This window comes from Pinus tabuliformis, chromosome 8 (assembly GCF_031772625.1).
Source record: "Pinus tabuliformis cultivar Carrire ecotype Pingquan chromosome 8, CPIR1, whole genome shotgun sequence".
NCBI classification, from domain to species: domain Eukaryota; kingdom Viridiplantae; phylum Streptophyta; class Pinopsida; order Pinales; family Pinaceae; genus Pinus; species Pinus tabuliformis.
The window spans coordinates 512,467,856-512,487,802 of record NC_142294.1 but is presented as its reverse complement, the minus strand read 5'-3'; the positions used below and the strand labels follow the sequence as shown (position 1 = coordinate 512,487,802).

Here is a 19,947-nt window from a genome sequence, read left to right as displayed (position 1 = left end):
GAAAAAGAATTTTGAATTTTATTGAGTCAAAGTCCACCAAAAATTGCCAAGTCAGCCCCCTCCATGGGAACAAGTCGGCCTGGGCCTCCAAGAGCCACCTATTCGACCACCTGGACAGATATATATGAACTGGAACATATGATTGACTCGGTTAATTGGTTGGTAGAATAAGTAGCTCATTACAAGGCTGCCATCCAGACTTTGCTTTCTGATTTATGTTGTGGATGCAAATGCTATACTAGTGCCCACTAATATTTGTAATTTGGTTGCATTCCTAAAACATTATTTGATTTAAGTTGTGGATGCAAATGTCATACAGTGTCCACTAATATTTGTAATTTGGTTTAAATGGACCACAGCTGCAAAATTTGCATTCGTAAAACATTATGTCAAATGCAGATTATACATTTTCATATATAGCTTGAGAATAATAAACCCGTCTCCTATCCATTAACAATTTAACACCCGGTACAGACTCAAGATTTTATTAAAATCAGTTCACTGGGGAAAAACCCTTTCGTACCATTTCCTGCACCAGCTTTCCAGCTTCCAGTAGACTATCTGACTTTCGTGTAGCACACAGAGCACTCAAGAGAATGTTGTAAGTATCTAGATTAGGAAGACAGGGTCCAGTTCCCATGTCCTTCAAGATGCTCAGAGCTCTTTCAATTTGACCTAGATCACAAAATATCCAATAATAATGTTGAAGGTCCGAACAGCGGGGTGACAACCATTCTTTTCCACCTCATTCTTGAACTCTAAAGCTCTCTCCATTTGTTTAGAATGGCAAAGCCCTCTGATCAGTATATTGTAAGTAGTCAAATTGGGAAAATATCCCCTCCTAAGCATCTCATCAAAGACTTCAAATGCATCTGTCACAGACTTTTTCCTGCAAAGCACCTGAATCATCGCATTATAAGTTGTGACATTTGGAAGGCAGTCATTCTCAGTCATATTATCGAAGATCTTTTCCGCTTTCTCGACCTTGCCAGCCATCCCAAGTCCATATATTATTGTCGTATAGGTCACAACATTCGGTGAAAATCCTCTGCGCTTAATCTCCTTATAAAACAACCATGCCTCTTTCACCTGACCAGTGATGAAAAAGAAAAAAAAAGAAAAAAAAAAAAACCATGGAGGAGGGTATTGTAGGTCACAGGTGTGGGTTCAATCTCTTGCCAACCATTTCCTTCAAACCCTCTGCGCCATGGGAATGTTCTTCACCATACACCAGCCGTTGGCAAGGGTATTATAGGTAATGGTATCTGGACGAAACCTATACTTTAAATCCCTAAAAATCCTGTCAGCCCTTAAAACCTTTTTTTTTTTGCTTTACATAAGGAATCCAGAAAAGCATTGAATGCAGGTAAATCAGGTAGGCAACCATATTCAGGCATTGAAAAAAAACACCCTAGTTGCCTTATCCTCTCTCCCTGCTGCAATATACCTTTCTGTTATAATAGCAAATGTTTTGGGTGTTACAGGGCAACCCTCCCTCTGCATATTGGACATCAAATGCCACAGAGTTCAGTAGTCTTTCATTCTACCTAGAATATCAATCATGTAATTATAAGCATCTGGACTATGCTTGAAACTCTTTTGCTTCCCCACCCAATTGAAGAATTGTAAAGCTTGGGTTCCATCATTCCATATGTTTTTAAGAACTTTTTCTACTAATGGGGGCGACCAATGGATTCCAGACTGTTCCAGTCCTGAAAACAGGGACTTGCCCTTGTTTTCTAATACAATTGCAGTGGCTTTCTCTAGGTCTGATTCGAGGTTTTGGGTGTGAGTAGAAAATGAGGCAAAATGACAAACAGAGAGCCTATTGTGATTCCTTACCTGCAAGGGGAGTACCCATCTCCCCATACTTAAGGTCTGCTATAAACTCTATGTTCTGAAATATCTGAACTGCATTGTCCCTTCTTCTGAGACGTCCTTGAGATGTATGACTTTCATGTATCAGGAGACTCCTCCACTCATCGGTTGTTTGTTTTTGCCTTTTTCAAAGTGAGACTGAGATGGAGAACGCCAAACTCCTTCGAAGAAATATGTAAAGAACAAATGCGGGTTGTGCTGAAAATCCAAATTGGGTTTTTTTTGTGGTCGACTACGAACAATCTACCAATATAGCACAGCCGAACCAACATCTTCCTGAAACGTGGTACTCATGTGAACAAAATCCTAAACTAAGTGTGATGCCACCCAAAACCTATACTTACCTTCTGAGAAGAAATAAAAAAAGTCGCATATAAGCGCCCACGGTTCCAGACGGAGAAATAAAATTATGAAGTCCACATTCTTGGTTGTTTTCTCATTTCCATAAAATGTTCATTCAATACAAGACTGAGAAAACATTAATTTACAATCAAATGCACATTGCACAATGATTTCCATGGCATCGAAACCTGTCCATGCTCCCAAAGAAAGGCAGATAGATAAACTGTTCCACAACAGTAAGCTGTCTCATGCACTAATGCAACAATAATCTCAACTCTAAAGAGTTGTCAAGCTTCTAATCTTGTAACTCCCCCTTCAAGCCCTCCTTCTAGTGGTCTTTGGGGTTTAGTGGGCTTTGGGTCCAGGTTTTGAACTAAAGCTCTGATACCATGTGTAAGAACCTGAATCCTATTATTAGACCTTTTATTTCGTTATACACTAACATATCTATTTTCCTGTTAATTTATAAATAACAAAAGGAGCTTGCTGACCTTTTCACATAGCTTTAAACATTTAACATTTAATCATTTTATCATAAGCAACATAAATTAAGGTGAGCATTCTATTGATATCAACTTAACAAGAGTAGTCCATGGAAAAATACCTGTTCCGGCGGTTGATGACGATATCTTTGTCTGATAGCTCCAGCTGAACGCTCCTTCTGGCCGACCCAACCGGATTTACCTCCCAGCCAACTAGGAAATAAATTCCTAGTCCAGGAAACCTCCACAGGTTCCCTAGCCCTCCGTGCCCAAGTCCAACCAGATATAGTGTGTCCTCAAAAGAATGTGCAAAACTAGGTAATGATACTTTCCTCCTCTCAAACCCCAGAAACCTCCAAAGGTTTCCAAGGTCTCCCAAAATCATAACAAGGCCAAACGATCACAACCAACCCCCACAATCCTAAGCAAAACTCCAACTCCCCCCCCTTCTTCCTTCCCCCTTCCCTTTTATACCCTCTTTCCTCAACCACCTCTCATTAATGTCATTAACTCTCACCCATCCTTGGTTGACTTTTCTTCCAAGCTAGAGTACATTTGGAATTGTGATATGAATTTAAAATTGAGAATTTAATGGGGAAGTACATTTGGGAATGTGAAGTGTAATTACATGGGGAGGACCATGTCTCCTCCTTAGTAAATGTGAGGGTACATTGGGGAATGTGAAATGAATAAATATATATTGATGATAAGATGGAGAGGACTTTGTCTTCTCCTTATTAAATGTGAGGGTACATTGGGGAATGTGAAATGAATAAATATATATATTGATGATAAGATGGAGAGGACTTTGTCTTCTCCTTATTAAATGTGAGGGTACATTGGGGAATGTGAAATGAATAAATATATATATTGATGATAAGATGGAGAGGACTTTGTCTTCTCCTTATTAAATGTGAGGGTACATTGGGGTGTGTGAATGAATAAATATATTTTGAATTAATGGAAGGAGACCATATCCTACACAATATTCAAATTGAGAAGGTAAGTGGGGAATTTGAATAATGGAAATCATAAATTTATTTTAGACCAATATTTCTCAATATTTTCAGATAATGTAAATATTAACACAATGTGTAGGATAAGATTTAAGTGGGGCATTACAGCTTTGCTCAAATAGAGGTTTCTCCTTGAAGAGGACGGTGGACATTTCTCTCTCTCTTAATTATGAGTGCAAGGGTTGACATTTTATAGGTTCTATGTAACTCTTTCTCCTATTTTTAAATTTCTATAGTTTATATTTCTTCAAATATTGCTCATATTTTTCTATTTATTTTTATTAAGTATATGATAAATTGTAACACAACTCTTTCTTATTCCAACATATTCCCAATTTTTATATTTATTTATTTTAAATGCTAGACATGTGTCACATCATATTTAAACATAATAAGGTCATTTAAGAAGCAAAACATAGTAAGTTTGCTTTAACATAACCTACATGAAATATTTGATCAAATATTATTGTTGCAAACCTTAAGTATATTAAAGAGATATAATATAAGAATAATAATTTTTTGGGCCTTTTCTCTTAGGGTCTTGCAAACATTATATTTTTTAATGGACAATAGTAATAATAATAATAATAATAATAATAGCAACAACAAGAACAATAATTATCCTAGCCCACGGAGTGTAGAATAGACAATGATGTGGTGTACTATTAAGGTACTCTGTGATGTGAAGGTCACGATTTTGAAACTTCGTGGGAAAATATCCATCCATGTCAAGGGTTAGTGTGGCCCAGTATAGATGTGATACCCTAGTGATTTTGACAACTTAGATACCCCATGGTCAAAGTTTCTTAGGGAAAATGTTAAGCATGCAATCATCTCATGGCTCAAACATCTTAGTGAAAAAAAAAAAAAAAAATCTCCGAGAAAAAGAAGAATTTGGGAATTTTCACCCCATAATAACACTCATGTAAGAGTAATACTCTATAGGGAGTGAAAGGAGAAATTTTTTATCAATCCAATAGTACCATAAATTCTAAGGCTTATATCAAATATTCTTCATGTGACATCACTTACATTGGTGGAGATATTTGTTAACTATTTTGGTTGACATGACCCTATAATTATGGGATATTTATCTCAAAAGATGCCTTGTATGAAATTTGATTGCTTTAGTATAGTTCTCTAGTAACAATTTTCATGGACCCAAGGGCCCAATGACATCCACCAAAAACATTACAAAAACATTAATTTAGATAATATATTCACTAACATGGAAAATTATTCCTTTTATATCGAAGCGATTTTTTCTAAAATTGACTACCTAAACAAACAAGTTACTAAGATTAACTTATTACAAAACATAGTCTCTCTAAGCACAATGATTTGTAATTTCAGAAATAAAATAAATTAAGTTGCCTTCAAAACATATCCTATCCTCCTTGGTTAGTATCACTAAATATTTGATCAAATAATATTGTTGGATACCTTAAGTATAATAATAATAATAATAATAATAATATTTCTCTTAGGACCTGGCAAAATTTACCCTTTTTTATGGAAAACAGAAATAATAATCATGATAATCATAATAATTATCCTACAATAAGCCCATTGGGGGTATTTTAATTAGTGATCGCCATGATATGAATTATTGTGTAAACAATGATATTCAAGGTTCAAATCTACATAAGTAAAAAAAAATCCTCCTAGAATAATAGGAATTTGGGGATTTTCACCCCATAATATTACTCATACAACAATAATACTCCATAGGGAGTGAAAGAAAAAAAATCTAGTTAACCAAATAATACCATTTTCTAAGACTTACATCAAAATATTCTTTATGTGATATTAATTACATTGGTGTGTATCTTTGTTGACCATTTTGGTGGACATGGCCTACAACTGTGGGATATTTATCTCAAAAGACTCCTTGTATGACATTTAATTACAATAGTATAGTTATATAATAATCATTTTGGTGGACCCAAAGGCCCAATGACATCCACCAAAAACATGACTATAGAGAATATAATCACCTACAGACAAAATTATTCCCTTTAGATCAAATCAATGTTCTTCAAACTATCTACCTAAAGAAACAAGTTTCTAAGATATACTAATTATAAAGAAAAAAAAAATTAATTTCCTATATGAAAGAAAAACTCTCCAAGATTATACCCAATGTCATATCCGACGAGGTAAATTAGTGACCAATAGAAGTAGAATGAGCTAGTGGTGAATCATTAATAAGGGGAGGAAATCACACCAAGTGAGCCTTTCTATATAATCTAAACTATATATGTGACAAATTTACTAAAGTAGATAAAAACAAGTTTGATGGTTGGACTCCAACAAGATGGGTTAACCAGATGAAACACTACTTCTCCATCCAAGACAATATTAATAGAATACCAGAATTTGGGTGGGTATGGTGTATTCAGATGGGGACGATTATAAATGATGGCAATGTGACAAGAAGTCCTATCTGGGATACATTATCTGCAAACAATTTCCGAGCAACAGTTATACTAACCTTAAAATATACATCCATTTTTAAAAATTGATTCATTGAGTTGCCCGAAATAGGAATAATCAAATACAATATTATAACCTATGAGTAATTTTCTATTGACAAGGAGAGCATGCCTAGTTATTTAAAAAAAAATACGATTGGTTTAAAGGAGGACATTAGTGAAAATTATTGATGGTTCACCCAGCTAGATGATTGTAAACCTATAAGTGAGCTATGGAAGCAAATGTTGTGTTAATTATATTAACCAAACAACTCACATAATTTATTACTAATGTCCCCCTTCTATATTACCCCCACACCCTCAACCTCCTAACCCCTAAGGCTCATGATAGGTTGATCTTGATAAAAGAAATTGAATATCCATCTCTTACTTTATTTTTTAAAACGATTAATAATGGGTCATATGACATATATGTAAGGAAAAAAAATTAATTTTCATAGATATCACCTACCCTCACATGCATCAGGAAATTTTAAAGGAAGCAATCCCAAATCTAGATCTAGTAGAGACTACACTTTCTCCTCCTAAAGAAATCACGTTGAAGCCTTCTTATGAGGAACCCCGAATTTCCCACCATGATTTATTAGGAATTTTCACTTCTTATAAATTAAATCTAGTTTCCTACATCAAGCATACAAAGTTCATTGTTATAATCGATAATGGCATCTCCCATAATTTTATCATTGTCAAATTATTGAGACAAAAACTATCGTTACGATGATCTGCTCACAATTTTCAAATATTGAGATCCTCAATGCCTCTAATTCGATCATATTTTCACTTGAAATTTCTTTAACTCCCAATTATAATTCAGTCTATGAAGATTTTTTAAATCGATCCCAAAAAAATCACTTTCAAAATCAAGTCCAAAAAAATAACTTTTAAAATCCCACCAAAAAAACTCACTTTCAAAATTTAGCCCAGAAATCTCACTTAAAAAATCTATCCTAAAAAAAATTATGTCCAAAAATTAGATTCAAAGAAGTTGAGTATTCAAACAATGCATATGAAGAATGTAAGTCCGAAAATGACATTTCGGTCAAGTTTATTTATAGCGTTTGATCGAAAAAGTTATATCGGAGGGTCATATCATTTCAATTTCCTGGCTGATGAAAAATATGTATAGGGTTCTCGACCAAAATTATTTATATTTTCATCCAAAAAAAATTCTCTCAATTTTGACGTCTGTTTGCAGTAAGAGAAATTCGACAAAAAAGGTATTTTTTCCCGTCGGAATTTCCTTTCGGCTGAAAAGATACAACTCTGCAACAAGTTGACTTTGTTCACCTTTCTCCAAGTTAGGAATGGTTAAAATCCTTCAAATAAGATGAATTTACTTTCAAAACTAATACCAACATTTGCATAATTGAATATGCTTTCTGTAGATATAGATTTTATGGAATTTCATAGACATTTACTTATTTAACTCATTTTCTAGTAAAATATATCCAAAAAAAAATTGAAGGTCATTATGATTTAGTGAAATCAAATTTTTGTATCTTCCAAAATACACTGTCAAAAAATATGGAAAATTTATTGTGCATTATGTTGGTCCATCTTCCTTAATGGTTAGTATTTAGATTTTTAGCTTTTAATTAATCTGTTGAGAAACATGGTGCTATGTTAAACATCTTAAGATCCTGCATTTTTTTATATTGGTTCAATTCAACAAATTCTAGTAATTATGATGTGTATCTGTTGATTTCATAAATATAGTCATACGGAAGTAGAGTATATCTAGATTGTTGCAACTCATTTTTTTTTTTTTAAATGAAAGGTTAACAAAGAATACATTCTGGCTAAAAAACATGACTTTTTTATGAATCCCTTGATTTTTAAAGAACAAAGAGTCAAACAATTGCTAAGTCGACATATTAAATGTGAAACGAAAAAATTCAAAAAAATATGTAATAGAAATCTAATAAAATTTCTCGGAAGTTTTCTTTTTATTATAAAATGAAATTCTAAAGACAAAAATTACTTTGGCTTGCTGAAAGTTGAAAAACTTCTAAAAATGATATTTTTTTCTTAAAAAAGGATCAAAAGTGTAACCTAGCTTAACATTTTCACCCGAGAATGATTTGGAATTTCATGAAATGGGGATTTAATTGTGAGAATATAAAAATTCAAATGGGGTACTATTTGCTTAAAACAAACATATTCACTATTCGGAAGGGGGGCATTATGTGTCCCTCAGAGAAAAATGGTAATGAATATTAGGTATGGCCATAATGGATCTCAAGGATTTATACACGTGATTCAATAAGATGTGTAATAAATTCATCTTCAACCACTTGAAATTGTCAAATATCATTTAGAAAAAATCTTGAAGAAAGGAATCTTCAACATTATATCTAGTTAAATCCCATCCATGTTATTGAGAACTCCCTATTGAAAGTACATCTTTAATTCAATAACACACACTACTTCTCCATCCAATATATTATTAGTAAAGTAGTATAATTCTGGTAGGTGTGTTGTATTTGGATCATGAGCACTGAAAATTGTGGCAATATCACAAGAAGTCATATGTGGTATAAATTTCCTAGAGCCATTTTCTAACCACCATTTATGCTCACTTTGCTATAGACATCCATTCTTTTGAGTTGTTGATCAAGAAAATACACACTACTTCTCCACGCAAGACATTATTAATAACCAAGTAGAATTTGCGTGGGTGTGTTGTACTTGGATCAAGAGCATTGAAAATGGAATCAATGTCACAAGAAGTCCTATGTGGGATACACTACCTACAAATAATTTATAAACATCATTTATTCTCTTTGAAATAGACATCCGATTTTTGGACTTGTTGATCAATTTGCATGGAATACACATAACCAAGTACTATATTATGGCATATTAGTAATTGTCTATTGATGCAGAGGGCACGCCTTGTTACTTTTTCAGAGAACTTGTTATCACTGGTGTAAACTAGGACATTACAACAAAACTATTGATGGCTCACCCAACTAGATGGTTGGAAACCTATAAGTGAGTTAACGAAGTACTCATTGTGGTAATTTTATAAACCAAACAACCCACATCATTATTTTCTTATGTCCCCATTCTATATTGACACCCACTCCCTCTACTTGCAAATCTTTAAGATTCTATAAGTTGATCTTGACAAAAGAAATTGAATATCCGTGTCTTAAAGTTTTCTTTCATAATGATGAATAATGCATGAAATGACATATATGTAAGGAATAATTTATTTTTCATAGATGTCACGTAACCTAACATGCACCAAGAAATTTTAGATGAAGTCATCCAAATATTGATCTAGTAGAGGCTACACTTCCTCCTGTTGAAGAAATCACCTTGAAACCTTCTTATGAGGAATCCAAAATTTCCCACATGCTTTACTAGGAATTTTCACTCCCTAGACATTAAATTTGGTTATGTATATCGAGCAAAGATAGGTCATTATTTTGATCAATAGTGACATCTCCCATAATTTTATCATTTTTGAATTATCAAGAAAAGCAAAAGAATCACTATGATGACATGGTACACAATTTTCAATTAATGATAGGAAATTGAAATTTTATGAAATATGCCATCGATTGTGAGAATATGAAGCCTCAAATGGGGCACTATTTTCTTAAACCAAACATATTCGCTATGGGAAAGGGGGCATCATGTATCTCTTAGAGAAAATGGTAATCAATATTGTTTGCGCTAAAAATGGATCTCAAGTATTTTTACATGTAATTAAATAAGAAGTGTAATAAAGTCATCCTTAACCCATTGAAATTACCAAATATCATCATTTAAATCCCATCCAGTTAAATCCCATCCATGTTATCGAGAGCTTTGTATAGAAAATACATCCTTAATTGTGGTTGGATTTGAATATGCATAGATAGTTATTTAAAATACCACATGGCTTACCCAATTCATTTTGAGAGCATTATCATGGTTTCTTAATGATTTTGGTAGCTAGTATCCTTGTGTGTTCTTACTAGAATCCTTTTAAGAATAGAATGAAATTGAAAATGCCACTCAAGGGTTGTTAGAGGTTAGCATGATACATCCTCTTATTACCCATTTTCCATCCCAATATTATTTGTATTTTTGAAAGAACGAAATTGCCACATATTCCCTATCCTTTTTTTTTCACTTAACAAATCTACAATTAAAATAAATTCCCCATGCCAGTTATTTATAACCTCTTTGATGAGATTCAGGGTGCCTCGTTCTTCACCATACTATATGCTCAACTTTTCTATTATAAAATCTAGGTCAAGACACATATGTAGGGAATTGATGCTTTATAGTGATGCACTTTTTTTTGTTTCTAATTCCCTATTCAACTTTTAAATCCCTCTGAACACTACTATTTGACCCTTCCAACCTATGTTTGTTCTTGTATCCTTTAATGAAACATTTATTTAGTATAATTCACAATGAGCACAAATGGATATTCATCATGGAGCCCTACAACTACTTCAATATAAGTAGTTTGTCCTCAAACATTTGAAATGCATTTCTGGCACTTCTAAAGTGGAATACTTGGATCACAAATTTAATAGGATAGGGATGTGAATGGATCCTACACAAATTTAGTCTATGAAACCTTATATGGTTTTTTAGGAATTATTAGCTACTATATCAAGTCTACGAACAATTATAGGCAAAATGTTTCCATTCACCACACTACTCAAGAAGAATGTTGATGTGTGGAAAACATATAGTAGTGAAATCCATTGTGCTTTAAAGAGAGCTTGTGTACTACTCTAGCCGTAAGAGTGCCTTATTTCACTTAAGACATTTGTCTTGTAATGTAATGAGGCATTTAAGAAATGTTCATGTAAGATGGTCACCTAGTAGCATTCAATAATAAACAATTGTGTGACCAAATTTTAGGATGGTTAGTCCTAAGAGAAATAAATGATGGCCATCATTAATTGAATCGAAATATGGTCCCTGTATATCATTAGAATGAACTTCTAAATCGAGGAAAAATACCTTATCTTGAAACAACATTTAGAGAAACGTCTGCCATAACCATAGTAGATAAATGAAGCCATATTGTAAGATTTTAGGTGATGGTTATTCTGTCATATATTAGAAGGGTAAAAATAATGTGGTGGCTCACGATTTTTCTATAAACATGAGGAGGAAGGTTTCCCCTTTCCCTTGTCCTTATTAGTATTAAATTAGTGCGAAGAGGCAGAACAAAATATAATGCCATAGTGGTTCAACTCTTACAGCCAATCAAGGATGACTCCAACCCCTGCTAGTTATACATGGTAGAAAGGACCCACTATATCAAAAATAACACCTTGAAAAGGTTTTTCAGTGTTACAAGATTTGGAAGAACTCTCAAAATAAACTCCACTAAAATCTCTATCATTTGTTATCAAGGTTTTGTGAGAGGATTTAATGGATGTTCACTACAACAAGATATGTTTGGTAATTAGAGTCTTTCAATAGAGGGATTTGTTGGGTTTGTTTAAGTCAGTAAGATGCATTAGTACACACATAATCAATACACAATAATCTATATTGTTTATTTTAAAATAATTCATGTACATTATATGTGTAATAGAATTGGTGGATATTTTATCATGTAGATCATAACTTCTTTTAATGTTAATGATAATGATAATAACTCATTGAAGGGAACACTACATTTTTTATCATTAGGTGCACCAATATTCTTGTTACAATTATTAGCATCGATGTGTTTGTTCACAACTAGAACACCAATGCATTACAATCATTTAAATGTACCATTTATAAATATGCATGGACCATACCAATGTATTAAAAAATGCATTGATATGTTTGAGAGTTAATATTTTTGATTCAATATTTTAGGTATGCAAATGCTATTATATAAGTATCAATATTTAATCGAAATTTCAATCAAAATTTTTTATTCTCTTAATGTTCAAAAGATTAGATGAGACAAAATTTTAAAGGTGAAAACTATATTAATTAAGAAGGAATATTGTTAATTATAATCCCCTATTTGATGTGGCAAATATGAAAGAATAACAATTAAAAGATTTAGGATCAAACAATAAACAAATACCAATACCAAATAAGTAGTAGATGATCACAATGATCATCTTATCAAAATGTATGTTTTTAGTAACTAATTGTGTTCTCAACTCTAGTGAACTCACTTAGAATATATTTTTCATTTTATGTTATTCATATATATATATATATATATATATATATATATATATATATATATATATATATAACATAATGACTTGAAGGCTTTTTTATTTTTTAATTTTTAAATTTAGCTTGTAAGACAATGAGACATTTTTTGAAAAATAATATTTCAAGTAATATCTTCATCGTGATGTTAGCATTTACAAGTGAAGTGTTTATGAAAATTTATATATCTTATAGTAAGTATTGTAGTAATGGATAATGGATAATGAATAATTGAATAATTTCTCTTGTAAAGAGAAAATACATAGGAATCATTTCCAAGAAGACTCGCTGAATACAATTAGTTGTATGGGTTAGCTTTTCAACTTGAAAAAACTAATTATTTTTTATTGAAAATGCTAGTTACATTTCCATAGATATTCTTCTCTTAACATTCCATTGTCTATCATAATATGTACATGGTATGGTATGCATTGTTCTTTTGGGCTCATAAGTTAAGATCTATTTTTCTAAACACAAAAGAAAAAGGAAAAACTCCCACCAGATCTAAAACATTCAAGCTCTAATTTAATTGGCAACGAGAAAAAGACGAGCATCACCAAATAAATTTTGAGAATAGCAGAGTGTCACCAGTCAATACTTGATACTATAGCTACTATGACCCAAAATAAGAAAAAACAATTACTGGCCAACTTTTATGGGATCAACATCTTGCATTGTTGCGCAATGTCCATCATAAGTAATCCCGTGTTGGGTCCTCTTATATAGAATTTTAGAAAGGTTGTAACCCTGTGTCCGAGAATAGCCCATAAGATGTTGTATCACCGCTGATGTAGAAGAAGAGAAACCAACACAGTAACCATTAGAGGTAGAAGCATCCAGAACTAAAAAGTATACCATTAATGAAGGTCTTATAGATGATAACACCCAACAAATTAGTGTAACGACATTTGGATAAGAGGTCAGTCACCATGTTTTGCATGGGCTAGTGAGAGATCATGTGTACATAGAATTCATGAGATTAACCATTGATTTAACCAAGAAATAGAGCATGCCATTAATGAATGGAATGTATATTTTTACAACAAAACCAAAACATTATTAAACCCAAAATAGCAATTGAGGAGTAGGGTTAGAAATTCAAATTAGGAATGTTAGACATTGTATACACAATTATGTGTGCATGTAGATAGAGAGAGTATATTTCATTTATTGACAATATCATTCCATTTATGAATTCAATTTATTATTTCCAAACTATGTCCAAAGACCTTATTTGTCACACAAATCTTCACCCCAATATTATGTGTCAACTTGTATCATTATTATTACATTTTTAATTAGTCTACTATATTTTTATTATTTCATAATGTAAAATATCTATCTAACCTAATGTTAATATGTCAACATTTCCCATGCCAAATTATACAACACTTTTAACAAACATCTCCCTTATTCTAGATTGTAAAACTCTTCTTCTTAAATCAATAACTTTATCTTCTAACAATAAGTAACTCCAACAGAATTAAAGATGAATTTATACCATATAATTTATAAACCCATAATATTATGTAATATAAAGCCAATTATTTTAATATTTCATATAAAAAACCTATTTAATCACTTTAATACTCTATTAATGTATGTAATGTATGTATCAAGTGTTGGTAATAGATTTGAGCAACTAATTTAATATTATTTTGAGTAAATAGCATAACTCTAATTTATATATTTAATAATATAGTATATCAGTCTACTTAATAATATGTAACACTTCAGTTATTGAATAATACATTAACTCTCAAGTTATTAACAATATATTAATCAATAACTTTTTCTTTTGACAATAATTAACTCCAATATAACCATGATAAATTTATAACATACAATTTATAAACCCATGATATTAAATAATTCAAAACAAATTCTTTTATTATTTCATTCAGAAAATCTATTTAATCACTTTAATACTCTATTAATGTACGTATCAAGAGTTAGTAATAGATTTGATCAGCCAATTTAATATTATTTAGAGTACATAGAGTAAACCTAATTTATATATTCAATAATATAGTATATTAATCTAGTTAATAATATGCCGTATAGCTCTATAGTTATAGAATAATTTATTTTTTCTTTTATTTAGTTTGATTGTTTTTTATTTAATTGCCTCTTTTTCTTTTAAATTTCGAAACGAGATTGAGTGTAAGAATTGCAATCCACAATACTAACTACTTCCTTTTTAATGGTAGCATATCGCTTGAAGACAAACTAATTACGGTTCAAATGGATCAAACCCATGAATAACGATCACTTAAATATTTCTTAAAATTTTGGTGTTGGATTTCTTGGTGCATTGCGTTTATGTTTTTTCTTATACTGATTGACATTGATAAACGATTAAATTAAGAAGAAATGCCTAGATTCCACAAGTTGTGGTCGGAATATCTCTTGTTGTTGAGCATCGTATTTGACAATGATGAACGAATAAATTAAATTAATAAATAAATGTTTAGGTTCAACAAGTTGTGGTGGAACTATCTCTCATGCTGAGTATAGTTTTGCCAAGAAATCCCTTGCATGGTTACTCAGTTGACCATGGTCATGGTTTTTGCTAATTTTCACACCAGAACTGGTGATTCGGTTAATCACTGATACTATAACTTGTAGTGGCAATAGTTGTAGCTTGTGATATCGACGGGGATTGAGTGATCGGTACTATTTGTTTACTTGAAGTTGGAGACCTAGTTGCCTGTGTCAAAGATGTTGATGGTGGGCATTCATTTACTTTCTGACCAGTTTTTTCAAAGTTGGCATGTTCTCCAAGCTCCTCTACTGCCATAATCATGCTCTCTAACTTTGCCACTGTTTCTAGTAGAAAAGCTGAAAACCTAGCAAGAGGAAGGACCTCCCTAGATGCACAACTGCTTTGCTTCTTGTCTTGCTGCTTTGCTCTCTATCTCTTCCCCCTTAGTAGTTCCAGAGGACGTTTTACTTATCATATCAGCCTATTTTGCTTAGTCTTGTATTGAGGAGGCATGTAAATTTCCTATTTGAGTTAATCCCTCCGTGAAATGTTTCCCCGAAATTGCCAGCCCTTCGTATCAATGAAAAGATCTGGATTAGTTGTCAGGGAATTTTGCAGATTCTCCGCCACTTCTCTTAACCGATCCCTCATTAAATGGGGGTTTTTACTTCTTCTGGTCGTCCTTACTGGCTCAGCAAGTTCACGAAGAATGTTTGCAGACTCTCTGCCAAAGTCGAAGCACGATTTTCTCAAATTTTCTTTTATGGAAAATGGAACCTGACTAGATGATATCATCACCCATGATTATATGATATGAAATTAATTAGTCTACGAAAATGCAACGGTATTATATCGGAATTTTCGACCACTACCTGAATCTCAGATTTTAAAAATCCATCTAATGCATCTGTTGGAAATTTCTGGTAATTTCAAACAAAAGACTGAACAGAGAATGATGCTCTGTTTTTGCACAGGATCTTAACACAGGGAAGCTACAATTGTTTTCTGAGAACGGAGTATTACACACACCCACAAAAGCTTTGTATTCATTAAAATAAAACTGTTGTTACAAAAATATTCTTCCTCTACCTGAGGGATTACACCAAGAACATTTCAACAACAAAAAATTACTCTGTCTCCTATTGAAATTTTACACTGTTGTGTGTAAAAATCTCTTACATTTACTACTGTAAAAAAAAAAATCCTCTTGTTTCATTCACACTGCCGCATTACAAAAAAAACTTTTGTCTCTGCTGGAGAGATCAACACATTGCTGTGTGGAAATTACACATAGATTTTCCTCACGCTGCTGCGTGTTCTTCCTTTTTTTGCATATTCAAAACTACACATACGTACTGCTGTTCTTTTTTTTACAATACATAGTCAACACACTCGCGCTGCTGTGCATTTCAAACTACCTCACACTGCTGCATTCCCTTTTTTTTGCTTTACATATACAATAAACAACATAACCTAAAAAGCAACAATTCGTTTTTTTATGTGCCCATACTTCCGTGTAAAAAAAAATAAAAAAATTAAAGATCTTACGAACATTTACCAAAAATCTACGAATGCAGTAAATTCAATTAATTACTTCACGTGGGCGGTCAAAGAAAAACTTCACGCAAGCTCCATGTGCAGGCCTGTATGCAAACTTTGATTTCAATCCGACGGTGGACAGTCTTCACTTCAATCAAACGGTTATCGCTCGCCCAAACCAAATGAACGTTACCTCTCGATGAAAAGTTGTTTTGCAAAGGACGGCTCAACCACGTGTCGAATGATGATTGCATCGCTGTCTCCCCGGATAATACCACTGCCTCAGCAAAAGCGGTGCGATGGGAGACTGGTGGTTTTCGGAATTAAGTGCGCGGCAGTTGAAATTATATTTCAACACTCCCCTTTAATTTCAACTGTTGGGTTATCAGTCATACCCAAACATTTCCTCAAAAACTCAAAACTTTTCTAGTCCAATGGCTTGGTCAGAATTTCTGCAACCTGCTCTTGAGTCCTGCAATGTTATAAAACAATTTCTCCATTGCTTACCAATTCCCTGATGTAATGAAACCTTGTGTCAATGTGTTTCGTTCTCTTATGAAACACCAAATTCTTAGATAATGCAATAGCTGAGCTATTGTCACAAAAAATCATTGTTACTTTTGTTTGCTCTTGACATAAACTCCTTAACATCCTTCTCATCCAAACTGCTTGACATGTTGTGTTGGGTCCCTATAATACTAGTAATTACCCCATTACTATTGTAGTTATACCCCTTATTTATATTTTTGTGCCCCTATTACCCCATATTGTTATTTCTGTGCCCCATAGAATCCCTCTATTGTTATTTTTGTGGCTTTATATTATTATTGTTACGTCGGCTGGATTATATTATGACTCCTAAGACTCCTATATATAGAAAGGAGGTTTTGTCATTTGTATCATCCAAGAATTGTTCATTTATGTAATGTAAAGGAGGTTGCCCCCTCGAAGAGGCTGAATTCTAAGGCGTTGATCTCTCTTTTCTATCTTTTTTTGAGCTGGTTTCATAACATTTGGTATCAGAGCTTTGGATTCTAGGGTTTCGCTGCTCCAAACAGGTCATCGTGGCATTTTTGCTATAACGTTTTTTCTGTGACGTTTCAGAAGTCACAAAAAAAAACCCATTTGAGAAGAAAGCACGCTGAACCTTGGGTCCGAATTTCAGAGCTTTTGGCGCGATATTTTCGGAGATATGATCTGAGGAAGTTGGTCTTTTTGCAGACTCCTGAATTACACTCAAAACAGGTGACCTGGGGAAAATCGTCATAACTTTCTTTCTGAGCATCGGATTGAAATTTCGTAAGAAGGTACAGAAAGAGGACAGACTGTAGTTTTCTTGTATATATTTTTCAGAGTCAAAGGTTGAAACAGTGACACGTGGCACTTCATACAAGTTCGCTCTACTGAACTAGTCTATAATCAGGTCACTGTGGGAGATTGTGCATAACTCTTTCTTGGAGAATCCAATTTGGATCAGACTAGTGGCATTGGAAAGAGGACATAGAAGGCTACTACATATCACAATTTCAGAACTGGATGATTCGAAATTACAGAGATACATCAGATTCAATATCAGGCTTCTACAAAGAAAAAAAAGGTGTGTAGTTTTTTTTTATTTTTTGCATAAGCTTGGTTTGAAGGAATTCAAAGGGCATAGTAAAGCATTATTATCGGTAACTGATGCCCCGAGGAAAGAAAATGCAAACACCTAGTAAGGAACCTGAAAGCTCTAGCATGACTCATGAAGAAGAGGAAGAAATGCTACATGATATATCAAAATTACAAGAACAAGTGCAACAAATGTCACGCTCACAAAAGCTAACAGATGCTAAGATAAATGGCGTGGAATCTAAGATAAAGGGCATGGAAGCTCAGGTGAATGGCATGGAAGCTAAAATTAATGGCATGGATGATAAGATGGAAGAATTGAAGATAAATATGAATAAGTTGCTACAAGAAATGGTCACTAAGGGTGAAAGAGTACTAAAGGAAACTCATGATGAGAACAAAAGAAATGTTAATCATGATTCCATAGACTCTAATGTTGGATCGAAGACTCACCATGTTCCAAAAATCGATATGAGGAAGTTTGATGGCAAGGATCCCGCCACATGGATATTACAGATGGAGCAATTCTTCGATCTCAATAATGTGCAAAACACACAAAAGGTACGTATGGCAACTTTATATTTGGAACCAAATCAGTTTGTATGGTATCAATGGCTTTGTTCTAGTAAACAAGTTATCACTTGGGCAATTTTTACGGAAGAATTGATAGCACATTATGAGGATACAAAAAGCAACACTTTTTTTAGCCAATTGATAAGTCTCAAACAAAAGGGTTCAATAATGGAGCACATTGAGGAGTTCCAAAAATTGAACATAAGGGTAAAAGATATTCCAGAGGAGCATAGGATTGATGTGTTCATAGGGTCTTTAAAGGATAATATCCAACATGATGTGCGCCTTTGGGAACCTGATTCATTAGAGAAGGCATTCAGGTTAGCAAGAAAAATGGAAAGCAAAATTATGGCAACTAGGAAGCATACCATTCACAACTATAAAGACGGAAGTGTTGTTGCCCATAGTCTTCCACAACCTACAAGGTTGACACCACAACAATTGGAAGAAAAAAGAGCAAAAGGGCTTTGTTACAATTGTGATAGCAAATACACAAAGGTCATAAGTGTGCTGAGAAGAAATTATTCTACATAGATTGTGAAGAGGAAGAAGAAAAGGAGCAAGAAAGGTCAAAAGAAGAGGATATATTCCAGGAACAAAGCCTAGATGAAGAACAAATAAATCCGACCATATCTTGTAATGCATTGGCGGGAATTACCACTCCTCAAACCATCAAGATAGAAGGACAAATCAAGAAGAAAAAGGTAATAGTGTTGATTGATTCAGGAAGCACCCACAATTTTATTCATTGTAGGGTAGCAAAAGAATTGAATTGCTTCCTATATCCAGCACCAGAGTGTCAAGTGATGATTGCAAATGGAGGAACAATAAATTGTTCTGGAAAGTGCCATAATATCAAGCTATCCATGGGAGAATATGTATTGACTAGCCCAATGCTTTCCATTCCAATGGGAGGTGCTGATGTTGTACTAGGAGTCCAATGGCTACAATCCTTGGGTACAATAGCTTTTAATTTTCAAGAACTTTTCATGAAATTTTCTGTGGAAGGAAAGGAAGTTGAATTAAGGGGTATTGCAGGGAAACCAGGAAAGATAATCAGCTCTAATGGCATGACAAAGCTTCTAAAAAAGGAGCAAAGAGGTGTAATTGCACAATTATGTTCGCTAGATGTTTCCACATTGGAATCATCTATTTCTCCAGATCTCCAAAAAGTCCTGGACAATCATTCCAAGGTATTTGAGACTCCCAAAGGTCTCCCACCTATGCGTGATCATGATCATGCTATTCATCTGATTCCAGGAAGTGTTCCTCCAAACATCAGGCCGTACAGATATCCCTATGTCCAAAAAAGTGAAATTGAACGTATGGTTGCAGAAATGCTAGAG

General features: G+C 33.3%; 1 pseudogene; it reads right to left on the bottom strand.

The window, feature by feature from the left end:
• Positions 1–493: 493 nt before the first annotated feature.
• Positions 494–1,869, bottom strand: LOC149236357 (putative pentatricopeptide repeat-containing protein At1g02420; annotated as a pseudogene).
• Between the last annotated feature and the right edge of the window lie 18,078 nt (positions 1,870–19,947).